The sequence below is a fragment of the Aotus nancymaae genome, unplaced genomic scaffold (genome assembly GCF_030222135.1).
Source record: "Aotus nancymaae isolate 86718 unplaced genomic scaffold, 86718_ANA_hifiasm-v0.15.2.pri h1tg000064l_0, whole genome shotgun sequence".
Classification (NCBI taxonomy): Eukaryota; Metazoa; Chordata; class Mammalia; order Primates; family Aotidae; genus Aotus; species Aotus nancymaae.
Window position 1 is genome coordinate 13,100,547 of NW_026988478.1, and position 17,617 is coordinate 13,118,163.

The following is a 17,617-nucleotide window of genomic DNA, read 5'->3' on the forward strand; positions in this document are numbered from 1 at the left end:
TTCTACATTTTAGCTTTTGTGAATAATGCTGCTGTGAACATGGGTGTACAAATATCTCTTAGAGATCCTGCTTTTGATTCTTTAAGGTGTATACCCAGAAGTGGAATTGCTTGATCACGTAATTCTATTCTTAATTTTTTTGAGGAACCACCATACTTTTATCTACAGTGGCTGTACAATTTTATTTCCCACCAACAGTGCTGAAGGGTTTCAATGTCTCCTCATCCTCACCAGCACCTGTTATTCCCTGGGTTTTTTATATTAGTCATACTGATGGGTATGAGGTGGTATCTCACTGTAGTTTTTATTTGCATTTTTCTAATGATTGCTGATGGTGAGCATCTATTCATGTTTTTATTGGCCATTTAAGTCCTTTACCGTTATTTAATTGGGTGTTTTTCTTTTTAATTGTTGAATGTTAAGAGTTCTATATATATTCTGGATATTCTTCTGTTATTATATATCATTTACAAATATATACTCCCATTTTATATATTGTCTTTTTTGATAGCAGAAAACTTTAAATTTTCATGAAGTCCATTTGTCTGTTTTTTTCTGTTGTTGCCTTTGTGCCTTGGATAACATACCCAAGAAATCATTGCCAAATCCAGTGTCACAAAGCTTTTTCTTTGCATCATCTTCTAAGAGTTTAATAGTTTAGGTCTTACATTTAGGCCCTGGATCCATTTTGAGTTAATTTTTGTATATGTTGTTAGGTAAGGATCCAGTTTCATTCTTCTGCACGTGGATATCCAGTTTTCCTAGCACAATTTGTTGAAAAGACTATCTTTACCCCTTTGAATGATCTTACACTCTTGTCAAAAAACCACTGGACCATATATGTGAGGATTTATTTCTGAACTGTTTATGCTATTATATTGGTCTATGACTATCATATGCCAGTACCACCTGTTTTCATTTACTATAGCTTTATAGAAAGTTTAAAAATCCAGAAGTGTGAGTCTTCCAGCTATGTTTTTCTTTTTCAAGATTGTTTTGGGTGTTTGAGTGTCCCTTGAGGTTTCATATGATTTTTTGAATGGACTTTTATATTTCTGCAAAAATTAAAAAAAATTCTTTATTTTTTAATTTTTTTATTGCATTTTAGGTTTTGGGGTACATGTGAAGAACACACAAGATTGTTGCATAGGTACAAACATGGCAGTGTGACTTGCTGCCTTCCTCCCCATCACCTATATCTGGCATTTCTCCCCATGCTATCTCTCCCCAACTCCCCACGCCCCACTGTCCCTCCCCTATTTCCCCCCAACAGACCCCAGTATGTGACGCTTCCCTCCCTGTGTCCATGTGTTCTCATTGTTCAACACCCACCTATGAGTGAGAACATGCGGTGTTTGATTTTGTGTTCTTGTGTCAGTTTGCTGAGAATGATGGTTTCCAGGTTCATCCATGTCCCTACAAAGGACACAAACTCATCGTTTTTTATGGCTGCATAGTGTTCCATGGTGTATATGTGCCACATTTTCCCTGTCCATTCTATCATCGATGGGCATTTGGGTTGGTTCCAGGTCTTTGCTATTGTAAACAGTGCTGCAGTGAACATTCGTGTGCATGTGTCCTTATAGTAGAACGATTTATAATCCTTTGGATATATACCCAGTAATGGGATTGCTGGGTCAAATGGAATTTCTATTTCTAGGTCCTTGAGGAATCGCCACACTGTCTTCCACAATGGTTGAACTAATTTACACTCCCACCAACAGTGTAAAAGTGTTCCTATTTCTCCACATCCTCTCCAGCATCTGTTGTCTCCAGATTTTTTAATGATCGCCATTCTAACTGGCACGAGATGGTATATCAATGTAGTTTTGATTTGCATTTCTGTAATGACCAGTAATGATGAGCATTTTTTCATATGTTTGTTAGCCTCATATATGTCTTCTTTTGAAAAGTGTCTGTTCATATCCTTTGCCCACTTTTGAATGGGCTTGTTTGTTTTTTTCTTGTAAATCTGTTTTAGTTCTTTGTAGATTCTGGATATCAGCCCTTTGTTAGATGGGTAGATTGCAAACATTTTTTCCCATTCTGTCAGTTGCGGATTCACTCTAGTGACTCTTTCTTTTGCTGCACGTAAGCTGTGGAGTTTGATTAGGTCCTATTTGTCTATTTTGGCTTTTGTTGCCAATGCTTTTGGTGTTTTGGTCATGAAGTCCTTGCCTATGCCTATATCCTGAATGGTTTTGCCTAGATTTTCTTCTAGGGTTTTGTGTTAGGTCTTATGTTTAAGTCTTTAATCCATCTGGAGTTAATTTTAGTGTAAGGTGTCAGGAAGGGGTCCAGTTTCTGCTTTCTGCACATGGCTAGCCAGTTTTCCCAACACCATTTATTAAACAAGGAATCCTTTCCCCATTGCTTGTTTTTGTCAGGTTTGTCAAAGATCGGATGGTTGTAGATGTGTGATGTTGCCTTTGAGGCCTCTGTTCTGTTCCATTGGTCTGTGTCTCTGTTTTGGTACCAGTACCATGCTGTTTTGATTACTGTAACCTTGTAGTATAGTTTGAAATCTGGTAGTGTGATGCCTCCAGCTTTGTTCTTTTTGATTAGAATTGACTTGGCTATGTGGGCTCTCTTTTGGTTCCATATGAAATTAAGTTGGTTTTTTCCAGTTCTGTGAAGAAGGTCATTGGTAGCTTGATCGGTATATCGTTGAATCTGTAAAATTACTTTGGGCAGTATGGCCATTTTCACGATATCGATTCTTCCTAACCATGAGCATAGAATGTTTCTACATCTGTTTGTGTCTTCTCTTATTTCACTGAGCAGTGGTTTGTAGTTCTCCTGGAAGAGGTCCTTTACATTGCTTGTTAGTTGTATTCCTAGGTATTTTATTCTCTTTGTAGCAATTTTGAATGGCAGTTTGTTCTTTATTTGGCTCTCTTTAAGTCTGTTATTGGTGTATAGGAATGTTTGTGATTTTTGCACATTGATTTTCTGTCCTGAGACTGCTGAAGTTGCTTATCAGTTACAGGAGATTTTGGGTTGAGACAATGGAGTCTTCTAAATATACAATCATGTCGTCTGCAAATAGAGACAATTTGACTTCCTCCTTTCCTATTTAAATACCCTTTATTTCTTTTTCTTGCCTGATTGCTCTGGCTAGAACTTCCAATACTATATTGAATGGGAGTGGTGAGAGAGGGCATCCTTATCTAGTGCCAGATTTCAAAGGGAATGCTTCCAGTTTTTGCCCATTCAGTATGATATTGGCTGTTGGTTCATCATAAATAGCTTTTATTATTTTGAGATACATTCCATCAATACCTAATATATTGAGGGTTTTTAGCATAAAGGTCTGTTGAATTTTGTCAAAGGCCTTCTCTGCATCTAATGAGATAATCATGTGGTTTTTGTCTTTGGTTCTGTTTATGTGGTGAATTACGTTTATAGACTTGCGTATGTTGAACCAGCCTTTCGTCCTCGGGATGAAGCTTACTTGATCATGGTGGATAAGCTTTTTGATGTGCTGTTTCAATCAGTTTGCCGGCATTTTATTGAAGATTTTTGCATCTATGTTCATCATGGATATTGGCCTGAAGTTTTCTTTTCTTGCTGAGTCTCTGCCAGGTTTTGTTATTAGAATGATGTTGGTCTCATAAAAAGATTTGCGAAGGATTCTCTTTTTTTGGATTGTTTGGAATCGTTTCAGAAGGAATGGTACCAGCTCCTCTTTGTATGTCTGGTAGAATTCAGCTGTGAACCATTCTGGACCTGGGCTTTTTCTGGGTGGTAGGCTCTTAATTGCTGCCTCAACTTCTGCCCTTGTTGTTGGTCTATTCAGGGTTTCGACTTCTTTCTGGTTTAGGCTTGGGAGGAGGCAAGTGTCCAGGAATTTATCCATTTCTTACAGGTTTACTAGTTTATGTGCATAGAGTTGTTTGTAATAATCTCTGATAATGTTTGTATTTCTGTGGAATCTGTGGTGATATCCCCTTTATCGTTTTTTGTTGCATCTATTAGATTATTCTCTCTTTTCTTTTTTATTAATCTGGCTAGTGGTCTGTCTAATTTTGTTGATCTTTTTGAAAAACCAGCTCCTGGATTTATTGATTTTTTTGAAGGGTTTTTTGTGTCCCTATCTCCTTCAGTTCCGCTCTGATCTTAGTTATTTCTTGTCTTCTGCTAGGTTTTGAGTTTTTTTGATCTTGCTCCTCTAGCTCTTTCAATTTTGATGATAGGATATCGATTTTAGATCTTTCCTTGCTTCTTATGCGGGCATTTATTACTATAAATTTTCCTCTATACACTACTTTAAATGTGTCCCAGAGATTCTGGTATGTTGTGTCTTCGTTCTCATTGGTTTCGAAGAATATCTTTATTTCTGCCTTCATTTCATTGTTTATCCAGTCAACATTCAAGAGCCAGTTGTTCAGTTTCCATGAAGCTGTGCGGTTCTGAGTTAGTTTCTGAATTCTGAGTTCTAACTTGATTGCACTGTGGTCTGAGAGACTGTTTGTTATGATTTCCGTTCTTTTGCATTTGCTGAGGAGTGATTTACTTCCAATTATGTGTCAGTTTTAGAGTAGGTATGATGTGGTGCTGAAAAGAATGTATATTCTGTGGATTTGGGGTGGAGAGTTCTATAAATATCTATTAGGTTTGCTTGGTCCAGGTCTGAGTTCAAGTCCCAGATATCCTTGTTAATTTTCTGTCTCATTGATCTGTCTAATATTGACTATAGGGTGTTAAAGTCTCCCACTATTATTGTGTGGGAGTCTAAGTCTCTTTGTAAGTCATTAAGAACTTGCTTTATGTATCTGGGTGCTCCTGTATTGGGTGCATATATATTTAGGACCATTAGCTCTTCTTGTTGCATTGATCCTTTTACCATTATGTAATGTCATTCTTTGTCGCTTTTGATCTTTGTTGGTTTAAAGTCTATGTTATCAGAGACGAGAATTGCAACTCTTGCTTTTTTTTTTTTTGCTCTCCATTTGCTTGGCAAATCTTCCTCCATCTTTTTATTTTGAGCCTTTGTGTATCCTTGCATGTGAGATGGGTTTCCTGGATACAGCACACTGATGGGTTTTGGCTTTTTATCCAATTTGCCAGTCTGTGTCTTTTGATTGGGGCGTCTAGCCCATTTACATTTAGGGTTAATATTGTTATGTGTGAATTTGATCCTGCCCTTTTTGATGCTAACTGGCTGTGTTGCTCATTAGTTGATGCAGTTTCTTCATTGTGTGAATGCTCTTTACCATTTGGTATGTTTTTGGAGTGGCTGGTACTGGTTGTTCCTTTCTATGTTTGGTGCTTCTTTCAGGAGCTCTTGTAAAGCAGGCCTAGTGGTGATGAATCTCTGAGTAATTGCTTGTTCATAAATGATTTTATTTCTCCTTCACTTATCAAGCTTAGTTTGACTGGATATGAAATTCTGGGTTGAAAGTTCTTTTCTTTAAGGATGTTGAATATTGGCCCCCACTGTCTTCTGGCTTGCAGGGTTTCTGCTCAGAGATCCACTGTGAATCTGATGGGCTTCCCTTTGTGGGTAACCTGACCTTTCTCTCTGGCTGCCCTCAGCATTTTCTCCTTCATTTCAACCCCGGTGAATCTGATTATGTGCCTTGGGGTTGGTCTGCTTGAGGAATATCTTTGTGGTGTTCTCTGTATTTCCAGGACTTGAATATTGGCCTGCCTTGCTAGGTTGGGGAAGTTTTCCTGGATAATATCCTGAAGAGTGTTTTCCAGCTTGGATTCATTCTCTCCGTCACATTCAGGTACACCTATCAAACATAGATTAGGTCTTTTCACATAGTCCCATATTTCTTGGAGACTTTGTTCATTCCTTTTTACCCTTTTTCTCTAATCTTGCCTTCTCGTTTTATTTCATTGAGTTGATCTTCGACCTCTGATATCCTTTCTTTTGCTTGGTCAATTCGGCTGTTAAAACTTGTGTATGCTTCGCAAAGTTCTCGTGTTGTGTTTTTCAGCTACATCAATTCACTTATATTCCTCTCTGAGCTGTTTATTCTCATTAGCATTTCTTCAAATCTTTTTTCAAGGTTCTTAGTTTCTTTGCATTGGGTTAGAACATGTTCTTAGCTCAGAGAAGTTTCTTATTACCCGCCTTCTGAAGCCTGTTTCTGTCAATTCATCACACTCATTCTCCATCCAGCCTTGTTCCCTTGCTGGTGAGAAATTGTGATCCCTTGTAGGAGGAGAGGCATTCTGGTTTTGGGTGTTTTCAACCTTTTTGCCCTGGTTTCTTCTCATCTTTGTGGATTTATCCATCTGTTGTCTTTGTAGTTGCTGACTTTCTGATTAGGTCTCTGAGTGGATGTCCAGTTTGTTGCTGATGAAGTTATTTCTTTCTGTTTCTTAATTTTCCTTCTAACATTCAGGCCCCTCTGCTGTAGGACTACTGAGGTCCACTCCAGGCCCTGCTTGCCTGGGGATCACCTGCAGCGGCTACAGAACAGTAAGGGTTGCTGTCAGTTTCTTCTGCTGCTGTCTGTCCCAGAAGGATACCTGCCAGACGTCAGTCTGAGCTCTCCTTTATGAGGTGACTCTTTGGATATACGGGGGTCAGGGAGCTGCTTGAGGAGACAGTGTGTCCTTTATAGGAGCTCAAGTGCTGAGCTGTGAGCTCCGTTGTTCATTCAGAGCTGCTGGGCAGGTACGTTTAAGTCTGCTGTGGCAGAACTCATAAATGCCTTTTTTTTCCCCCAGGTGCTCTGTCCCGGGGAGTTAGGGCTTTATTTATAAGTTTCTGTCATGCTGCTGCCTTTTTTCATGGCTGCCCTGCCCAGCGAGGATGCAGCCTAGTCACTGTCTGCCTGCAGAGGCTTTGCTGAGGTGCTGTGGTCTCCACCCAGCTGTCATATGAACTTCCCTGCAGTCTTGTTTATACGGGTACAGTTACAACTGCCTTGATGATGGTGGCCCACCTCTGTAATGGCAGACTCTCTCTGTAATGGCGAGCTGCCTCAGCAATGGCGGACTGCCTTTGTAGTGGTGGACTGCCTCGTAATGGTGGACACCCCTCCCACACAGAGCTGGACTGTCCCGGGTTCAGCTGTGCTTGCTGTGAAACTCTCAGTCCAGAGCATTTCAGATTGCTGTTTTTTTTGTGGGGGTGGGACCAGCCGAGCCCGATCACCTGGCTCCCTTCCTCAGACCCCTTTTTTTTTCTTTCAGTGGAACAGTTGACTGTCGCCCAGGTGTTCCAGTTGCCGGTTGAAAAGGTGCCAGGATCTGTGTGATTTCCCGTACGGCGACCCACTGCGCCTGCACTGGCTGAAATAGCCGCGCTGAGATTCGTGGCACTTTTTTGCCCAGGAATCTCCTGGCCTAGCTCCCTGTTTCAGTCCCCTTTTTTATCGGTTGAATGGGCAACTCTGTCTCCCAGGAGCTCCAATCGCCAGCTAAAACGGCACCCGGACCTGTGTGTTTTGTGTGGAGATCCGCTGCACTGGCCAAAACAGCCGTGCTGGCGACCCATGGGGCTCCTCTGCCTGGGAATCTCCTGGTCTGTGGGCAATAAAAATCCGTCTGGAAATGCAGCGTCCACACCAAAAAAATTCTTTGGAATTTTAATTGAGATTGTCCTAAATCTGTAGATCAGTTTGGGTAATAGTGACATCTTAACAATTTCAGGTCTCCTAATCCGTGAACACGGGATACCTTTACATTTATATGTGTCTTCTTTAATTTCTTTCAGACACATTTTGTAGTTTTCATTGTATAAGTCTTTCACCTCCTTGGTTAAGTTGATTTCTAAGTATTTTATTCTCTTTGATGCTATTTTGAATTGAAATAGTTTATTAATGTCCTTTTTGGATTGTTCATTGTTAGTATATCAAAGTTCATTTTGTATCATACTACTTGGCTGATTTGTCTGTCAGTTATAATGGTTTTTTTGGGGAGCCTTTACAGTTTTCTTTTCTTTCTTTTTTAGACTGAGAGTCTCACTCTGTTGCCAAGCTGGAGTGCCATGGTGCAATTTTGGTTTCTGCAACCTCACCTTCCCAGGTTCAAGCTGTTCTCTTGCCTCAGCCTCCCAAGTAGCTGAGATTACAAGTACACACAACCCTGCCCAGCTAAGTTTTGTATTTTTAGTAAAGACAGGGTTTCACCATGTTGGCCAGGATGGTCTCCATCTCTTGAACTCGTGATCCACCTGCTTCAGCCTCCCAAAGTGCTGGGGTTACAGGCATGAGCTACCATGCCCGGCCAGGGTTTATTACATGTAAGATCATATCACATGCAAACATGGATCATTTTACTTCTTTCATTCCAATTAAGATACCTTTATTTCTTTTTCTTGCCTAATTGCTCTGGCTTAGACTTTGAGTACTCTGTTAAATAGAAATGAGGAAAACAGGCATCATAGTTTTGTATGGTTGTAGAAGAAAAGCTTTCAGTGTTTTACTGTTAATTATGATGTTTGCTATGGGTTTAATAAATATATCACATTTATTATGTTGAGATAATTTTGTCTATTCCAATTTTGTTGAATATTTTTGTCATGAAAGGGTGTTAAATTTTGCCAAAACTGTTTTTTTTTTCTTTTTCTTTTTCTTTTTTTGAGACAGAGATTTACTCTTGTTACCCAGGCTGGAGTGCAATGGCACAATCTTGGCTCACTGCAACCTCTGCCTCCCGGGTTCAAGTGATTGTCCTGTCTCAGTCTCCCAAGTAGCTGGGATTACAGGCTCCCACCACCATGTCTGGCTAATTTTTGTATTTTAGTAGAGACAGGGTTTCACCATGTTGGTCAGGCTGGTCTCGAACTCCTGAACTCAGGTGATCCACCCACCTCGGCCTCCCAGAGTGCTGGAATTGCAGGCATGAGCCACCACGCCTGACCACCAAAAGTTTTTTTTCTGCGTCAATTAGATAGATAATCATGGATTTGTTTCTCTTCTGTTAGTGTGGTATATTACATTGACTGTTTATATGTACAACTATCCCTGTGTTCCATAAGTAAATCCTACTTGGTCATACTTTATAGTGTTTTTATTTTTAAATTTTTAAATTTTTTATGTAGTTTTAGTAGAGAAGAGGTCTCACCATGTTGCCCAGGCTGTCTCAAACTCCTGAGCTCAAGCAGTCTGTCCACCTCAGCCTCCCAAAGTGCTGGGATTACAGGCTTGAGCCACCCTGCCTGGCCAATATAGTCTTACGCTGCTGAATTTGATTTCCAGTATTTTGTTGAAGAGTTTTGCATCAGTGTTCATCAGGAATTTGAGTCTGTAGTTTTCTTTTTGGTAGTATCTTTGTCTGGCTTTGGTATCAGGGTAATGCTGGCTACCTAGAATGAGTTAGGGTGTATTTCCTTCCATTCAATTTTTTGGAAAAGTTTGAGAAGGATTGGTGTTAGTTCCTTAAATATTTGATAGAATTTAATGAAGCCCTCAGGTCCAGAGCTTTTCTATGTCAGGAGATTTTTTATTATAGGTTAAACATCCTATTAGTAAAAGACCTGTTCAAATTGTCTAGTTCTTCATGGTTTAGTCTTGGTATGTTTTGTGTTTCCTTCTAGAATGGGCATATTTTCATTTGTCTATTTCATTTAGGTTATACAGTTTTTCTTTTTTTTCTCCCATATTCTATTTTTCTCTGCTCTAATCTTTATTTCCTTCTTTCTCCTTGCTTTGAGATAGATCTCAAAATATTTTACTTATTTATGTATATTAGAGACAAGGTCTTCCTTTGTTTCCCAGGCTGGTCTAGAACTCCTAAACTCAAGTGATTGCCCGCGTCAGCCTCACAAAGTGCTAGGATTACGGGTGTGAGCCACTGTGCCCAGCCTAATTTCCTGGGATCTTTATCTTCATGCAGCTTTTATGACTAGAATTAAACTGAATTTACCAGGAGAATTTTTATTTGTTTTTGCTGATCATTTGAGAAGACTATCAATTGAGACTTCTTAAGGCGTTGTTTTTGTTTTTTTAAATTTTTTTGACCACACTGATGGCATAAATTTAGGTTACATTAATTTAATGCTTTCCAGGTTCACTTACCTGTAAAGGAACTGAAGCAGCTACGTTGTCTGGGTTAAATACTCAGGATTCGCCATCTCATGCCAGGAAAATTTAGGACACAGACACACAATGAGGGGTTTAGGAACAGAGGTTTAATAGGCAAAAGAAAGAGAAAGGAAAACAGCTCTCTCTGCAAATAGACTTAATATCATGGTGTTTACAGAATAACAGAATCTCTGAATAATAGAGTCTCTGTGTTTGCCTTTGACCCTTTTCAAACACCCGCAGTGTTTAAGAGGCATTTTCCTTCAAAGTAGGCTGCTTTCCCCTCCCTATACTGGATGTGTTTTCCACCTGTTATCTTTCTTTTTCCATGAGCTTTTTTACTTTCCTAAAGAAAAGATTTGGCAGTAACTTGATTTTCTTCTCCATGATGCCGTAAAAACTGGTATTTTATTTTGAAAATTGTTGTCAGTAGCTGCTTTGCTGCCTTTATCACTGTTTCTTCATGAAAATGCTTAAACAACATCCCGTTTGCCTTTAGAGACAAATGGTCATTAAGTGTCAGGCAGGGCGTGTCTTTTACCACCATGTAATGTTTTCTCTGGTGTTCTTTCTCACTTGATAAGCAGTGTTGTAATAGTGGGAATACTAATACAAAACTGCTAGTTTGTAGCACTAATCTACGAAATTTTTGGTCCTTAAACTATTTTGTGAACCACATTTTCATCTATACTAGAGTGTACTCATGAACTTATTTTTCATGACTGTAAACTACTTGTATATTTGATATTTTATTCTTAAATTACCTAAAATTTCTATTTTATGGCTACAAGCCATTTTTAGGTACATATTTTCGCCTTTTTCTCATTTCTTTAAATAGTACCTGCAGTTAATATTCTTTTAGGGAGCCTTTTCTTCAAGTCCTGTGCAGACCCCCAAAGTTCTTGCTTGTTAGTTTAAATCACTTTATGAGAATTGTAGAGAAGCCATAATTGAGCTGAGAACAGATTAAATTAAAGTGAACTGAGACTCAGGTCTTTAATGCTTTCTAGGTTCACTTACCAGAGAAGGGGTTCCCTGTTGGTTATCATCAAAATCACAAACCACTACATTTCAAAGACTGCTAGGATTTTGAGTAACAAAAACTACAATGGTTAAGTTTAGAACAGTTTCTAATTACTATCTTAGAATTATTATTATTTCTAAGTTACTTTTACTTCTTTTTTTTTTTTTTTGGATGAAAGTGGCTATCAAGTTTATTCCTTCTGCAGTTAATACAATTCTAGTGTAATTAAATATTTAAAATTTGAGACTATTTCACCATTCACACGGTAAAGGAAGCAAAGCTGATCTTTTCCCAGTTACATTAAAAAACTATTCTCATTTTTATTTACAAATATTTGACTTCTTTGACACTTTTACTTCTCCCACTGAAATGCTTGCTATAGTCAAATGGACTTGATAAGCATAAGCATCAGAGCATGTATTAGTAAAGAACTGTTAGCCTATTACCTCTATACCAATGAACTAAATGTGTTGCATTTCAGTATTTTCTCATCATTCACATAATTATGGATGTCTATATTAGTAAAAAAATTCTTATGTAAAATGTTTATCTTTTCTCTCTTTTTCTCTACCTTCCATTTTTGTGGTCTTAAGTCAAACATGGTCAAACATGAACCCATCTTTCTAGTCATCCAACTCTGGCCAAGGATTCATTGAAAATTTCTCCTTTAATCCACATCTGACAAGGTAAAGGCATTGATGAAGCTGAGTAAAGTCAGAGTGCAGCAGGGAAGCCCCATGCTATCCATCCTTATTGCCATCCCAACCCTGACAGCTCAGGTTCTTAGAAGTTTTAGATTAAGAAGTGATTTGTCATGGCAGTCTTGGTTCTTACCACAGATTTCCTTTAAACTGCATCTGAAGGAAAGAACAAGACCTTATGTATTTGGGAGATGGTGGGGGTTGGTAAAAGAGAGGTGTATAATTTGAACTTTATAAAATCATCATAGAAGCCTGTAGAATACAGTTTCTGTGACGGTCCTGCTTATAACATGAGACAAACTGTTGTTTGTTCTTGTTAAAGATTGTGAACAGTGTGTTAAATAATATTAATGGCTGGGATTGTCAGTACTTAACAGTACCTTCCTTCTGCAAGTGATTTTATTGATCGATACAGACTCAATGTAACGGGGGCAGATTATTTTTACTGATTTTATCAAAACCTTAACCAAGTTTGTTAGTGTGCCACATATCTTTAAATAGATCTAGATGATGATGTAGATTAAGAAAAGCAAACCACCATCCATCTCTTTTTGATCTGTTAATAACTTAAATCCATCATTGCTAGCAAGTGTTTTCAGATTCTGTTGTACATACATGTTTCTGTTGTGCCTGGTTAGAAATACTGTAACCCAGTTTCAGTGGTTGGTTTTTCATACAGAAAAACCCTAATCACTTATCTAGGATTTGACAGACAAGTTTGTCATCATAATTGGTGAATGTATTGACAAAATATGAAAATGAGAAAAACTTTAGAAGTCTTTGTTTTGTAAATTTAGTTTTTGTAGACTATAGATTCTACAAATCTATAGTAACCCATAGATGCGTAAGTTTTACAGTAGTTCTATGAGACTTTTTGTGCTAAGCTGGAACCTCTTTATGAAGGCTACAGATAATTTCTTAGAACAATGTATGACATTTCCTTTTATAGTTTTTTAAGGCCTGCATGGTAACTATGGAGAATTGTGCTACTTAATTTCAAATATATTTTATTTTTCCCGGTGATTTACGTGCTTTCCATTTATCTCAAAATGATATGTGCTTTATTTAAAATAATTTTTAGTGCTACAAATAATTTCTTAGAACAATGTATGATATTTCTTTTCGTATTTTTAAGGCTTGCATTATAACCATGGAGAATTGTCCTACTTAATTTCAAATACATTTTATTTTTTTCAGTGATTTACATGCTTTCCATTAATTCCAAAATATGGCATGTATTTTAAATATGATATATCTCCTTTAAATGATAGGTGTTTCACTTAAAATAATTTTTAGTGCAGAGCAGTGTTTTAAATTTCTAAAACCATCTATACATGTGATTTCTTTAAAGGAAAACAGTACACTCTCTTTTCTAGGAAATAAACCAGTATTTTAAAAATTCAGGTAATGCATTCTTGCTCACCTTGGGTAGACAAGCCTGATGAAAGCCAAGCCTACCAGACTGTGGGAAATGAGCCTTCAGAGGTGACGTGGGCCAGTGGAGGAGGCATCAGTAATGGCATTTTGTGAAGCTGTGGCAGTAATGACAATTAGAAATAACAAAACTATTTATGATTTCATGGAGAGGAATTTATGTGAGAGAAGGGAATGGAATAAAAATATTAACTCTAGTGGATTGTGGCCCCAAAGATTCGATTGGGCTTAAAACATAAAACTTTGGGAGTTTTAAACCTATGAATTATAAAATATTGACCACCTGGTTTGGCAATGCATACTGATTTTTAAAAATACCTTCAGCAGTTGTTAATTAAGTTCAGTGACCTCAGCTAGAGCCCCCTGTTAATAAGGTGAATGTTTTGGGTTAAATCCTTTTCTAGGCTTATGCCTAGATGCAGGTTTATGCCTGCAATGCTAGCACTTTGGGAAGCCAAGGTGGGCAGATCACATGAGGTCAGGAGTTTGAGATCACCCTGGCCAACATGGTGAAAACCTGTCTCTACTAAAAATGCAATAATTAGCCAGACCTGGTGGCATACACCTGTAGTCCCAGCTACTCGGGAGGCTGAGGCAGGAGAATCGCTTGAACTCGGGAGGCAAAAGTTGAAATGAGCTGAGATTGTGCCACTGCACTCCAGCCTGGATGACGGAGTGAGACCCTGTCTCAAAAATTGATTAATTAATTAATTCTTCTCTAGAGCTGGCCATGCTGGTTGGTGCATGCTGCTTCTAGAAAGAAGACTGGTGGGGTGTGGCATGATATTGCACGGACCTGTGCTAATTTTCAGAAAGCCAGTTCAAAGCCCCTTTTAGAAACAGGTGGTGTCATTTCATGTATATGGACAGAAAGACCACATGTTACCTTCTCTTCACATTCAGACTTCTCTGAAAAAGTAGATGGTTTTATCTGATGAAAACGTAATCCTTGAGTTGGTGTTATATTTCTGTGAATATTAGTCTTTTTAAAGTGGCTGTGGGCTTTACTCTCTTTCAGTACTGCAATCTTCCATTCAGAGAAGATTTTAGGTATGCAGACATTATTCTTGAGATATTTTTATTAGTATTTTATTAGATTTTTGTGTGATGGAATCATGAGTTTTAAAAGAACTAGAATTTGTAGTGCGTTTCACTTTTAGCTTGATGACTCCAGTTTAATCCAAGGAAGATCACTAAGAGTCTATTTTGTAGTCATTTACTTTCTAATATAGGTAATCTGTTTCTTCATAGACATTAAGAGTTCTCTTCTTGCAGGTTAATATATTTTAGTAACAGTATTTTTTGTTATTGTTCTGACTATGTAATTCATATGTATACACATATCTAACATCTCTGGAAAACAAACAACAAAAATAATTTTCTGTAATTCATCCACTTAGAACAGTAGTTCTGAACCAGGGACAGTTTTTGCCTCACAGGGAACATTTGGCAATGTCTAGAGACATTTCTGGTTGTCGCAGCTGAGGACGGGGTGCTACTAGCATCTGAAATGTAGAGGTATGCTGTTAAATACCCTACAATGGACAGGCTAGCACCTAACTAATAAATATTAATAGTGACCCATAATGTCAAAATTGTAGTATGCCTTTTTTCTTGTGCATATTTATAATAATATATTTTCAAATATTTGTTATACCATCAATAATGCTTTGTAAATTCTTCTTTTAACTTAAAAATGTACCATATGCATTTACCATGTACTACATGTTCTTGTAAGATAAGGTTTTTAAATATTTTTTATTATGGAAATTCTCAATATATAAAAAGTATAAACATAATAAACTCTCAGATTCCTATCATCCAGCTTCAACAATTATCAACTCAGGGAGATTGTATTCCTCAGTTACTCCCTCCATATTATGTTGACAAAACTGCCAGATATCATATTTTCATTCATAAATACTTTAGCATGTATTCCTAGTAGTTTTTTTTGGTAACAGGATTTTTTTGTAAAACAATTCTAACAAAGGCTCCATAATGTCCTGTACTGTGGATGCATTATATTTTACTTAACTAACAGTCTGCTATTGAATTTTTAGGTCGTTTCTAGTTTTTCTTCTAGAATTTTTTTCTTTTAGTTGGTTGGAGGTTTTGGTTTTTTGCTTTAATCTTCATGTAGCATATTCTCCTTGTTCTACAGGTGAAGTAGAAAGTGTGCAAACTAAGCAAGTCAAGAATGAGCACAGGACCCTTAATTTCATTAAACACTGTGTAACTGGTAAAGATTAATGTACATATCTCTTGCTAATTCTTTCCAATTACTTAGTTCATATAAATTCCCAAGCCTGGTTAATTATGCTGAAGTCAGGTAGTAATTCTGAACAGTGTTCCAACAACAAGGGAATTTTCCTGGTGTAACCTTGCCCTCTACACAGACTCTCAGCAGATTAGGCCCTCAGCCTGGAGTGCATTCATTTTCCGTTCAGGCCTAATTGCTGCCGACTGGCTGCCACAGGTACCTGGATAGCCTGAGTTTAAAGAGGCAGGGACTTCTGAGAACAAATAAGGAAAGATTAATTGTTTGTTTTGTTCCCTCCCAAGAGAAATGTGGGTGCTTAATCAAGAAAAATAATTTCTTCTGTTGATTTGACTTATTTGGAGAAAAGATAATTGTGTAAAGGTAGGTGCAAAATGATGCCTTTTATAAGAGATATTGCCACTTACCTACACAAGAGACAAGGATATGGGGAAATAAATGTAAGACACTGACGAAATGGATGGGGATGGCTCACATTTCTCATAGTAAGTAATTTGGCTGTTGGGCTTTTATTTGTACCGATAGTGCTAGCTAGTGTTGTCATTTGTTTTGTCTGGATCTTTGGAAATCTAATCAAGGAGACAATAGTGTAAAAAAAATCAACAACACTTTTCCAAATTGTTCTTAATTGCTGGAGTACAAAGTGAGCTAAATGCTGTGATGTTTCCAATTAAAGAACCTGTTTCAACCAAGCACTATTAAATCTATCTTTCCTATTCTGATAAATAAGCTATCAAAGAGTGGAGCCAGATTAATTGAGAGCAATTAGTTCTAGATTTCCTATAATAGGGAATGTGAACCAACATTATTAATGAATCTGGTGGTTTGTGGCATGGTAACTGTGTCATTTGTACCTCTGGCATATCAAAAAGGAAAACTGATTAAATGTTATATTTCTTATGATTTTTAGTGCCAAAAACTATTTGCTTTCCAAAATCTCCAGTTATATAAGAAGGATGTTTGCCATATTCTAAATCAAAGTTGACCCTTGTATTTGGAAATGAGAAAGTGATTAAATTAAAAAAGAAGTGTGTATTGTTCCTCTAATAGGAAGGGATTAGAGTTGCAAACACAAGAATGTCTACACTAGGCAGAAGTTAGCAAACTTTTTCTGTGAAAGATTTGATAGTAAATATTTTAGGCCATGTGAGCCATATGGCTGTGTTGCAATTTCCCCATTCTGCCATTGTAGTACAAAAGCTACCATAGATGGTACATAAAGGAAAGAGATGGACTGTGTTGAAATAAAACTTTATTTACAAAGGCAGCAGGAGACCTAATTTGGCTGTCAGGGTATTATTGACCCCTGGACTAAAGGCTGGTGGCATGTTGGGCAGAGAGGTAACAGTGAGGACTGGAATGGAAAAGCATGGACTAGCATAAGAAAGACGTGGATTCAAAGCCCCGAGTCTCCACTCTGCTCTATAAACTAGGGTAGTTATGTAACCTCTCTGAGCACTAGTCTCCTTTTTTTACTAGAGAGAAAAAAAGATCGACCACATGGAGTTGCTAAGGATGACTAAATTAGCTAAAATACATGAAGCATCATCTAATTCCTAAAATATAACAGGCATGCAATAAAGAGTAGCTACCAATTTTTCCTCAGATCTGGACTGTATTTGGCTTGTATGTTTTGTCTTCATTTTCCTCAAATCCCAGAATGCCTCCAGGAATTCAAGGAATCTGGAGGTTAATGCACAGTCTTAAGTATTTAGGAAATTAAATTTGAAAATATTCTTTCAGGAACCATCTCACCATTTCGACTAAAACCATGACTGATTTGAAATGCTACTTAGGCCTATACGAGTTAGAAATTTTAAAGATGATGCAGAATGTTATGACTAGAAGGTTCTGATGGAACCTTTTATCTACTCACGCATTCATTAATTCATAAAATCAATGTCTTTGAAGAACCTGTGCTGGGCCAGACCCTCTGAGGATGCTTTATGCTTATTATCTCATAGTCCATCTCATCCTAGCTCAGCAGCAGCATCTGGTATTGGAGGTCAGTCTGCCTAAATATGAGCTATTTTGTCTGAAACCACAGGTGGAAGCCTATCTGTAAAGCACATCGGTTTTCCTCAGCAGACGGTCACACTGAAATTGCCTTTAACCTCTTTCAGATACTGGTGTTCATGAGTGCCTATGGGAATTGGGTACCTGAGGGGCAGCGCCTGCAGCCCTCTCACTA

General features: G+C 37.8%; 1 protein-coding gene across 2 annotated transcripts in view; it reads left to right on the top strand.

Moving 5' to 3' along the window:
* SNX24 (sorting nexin 24) overlaps positions 1–17,617 on the top strand; it is a 170,477-nt gene that overhangs the window by 110,310 nt on the left and 42,550 nt on the right. The gene's annotated exons all lie outside the window — the stretch shown is intronic.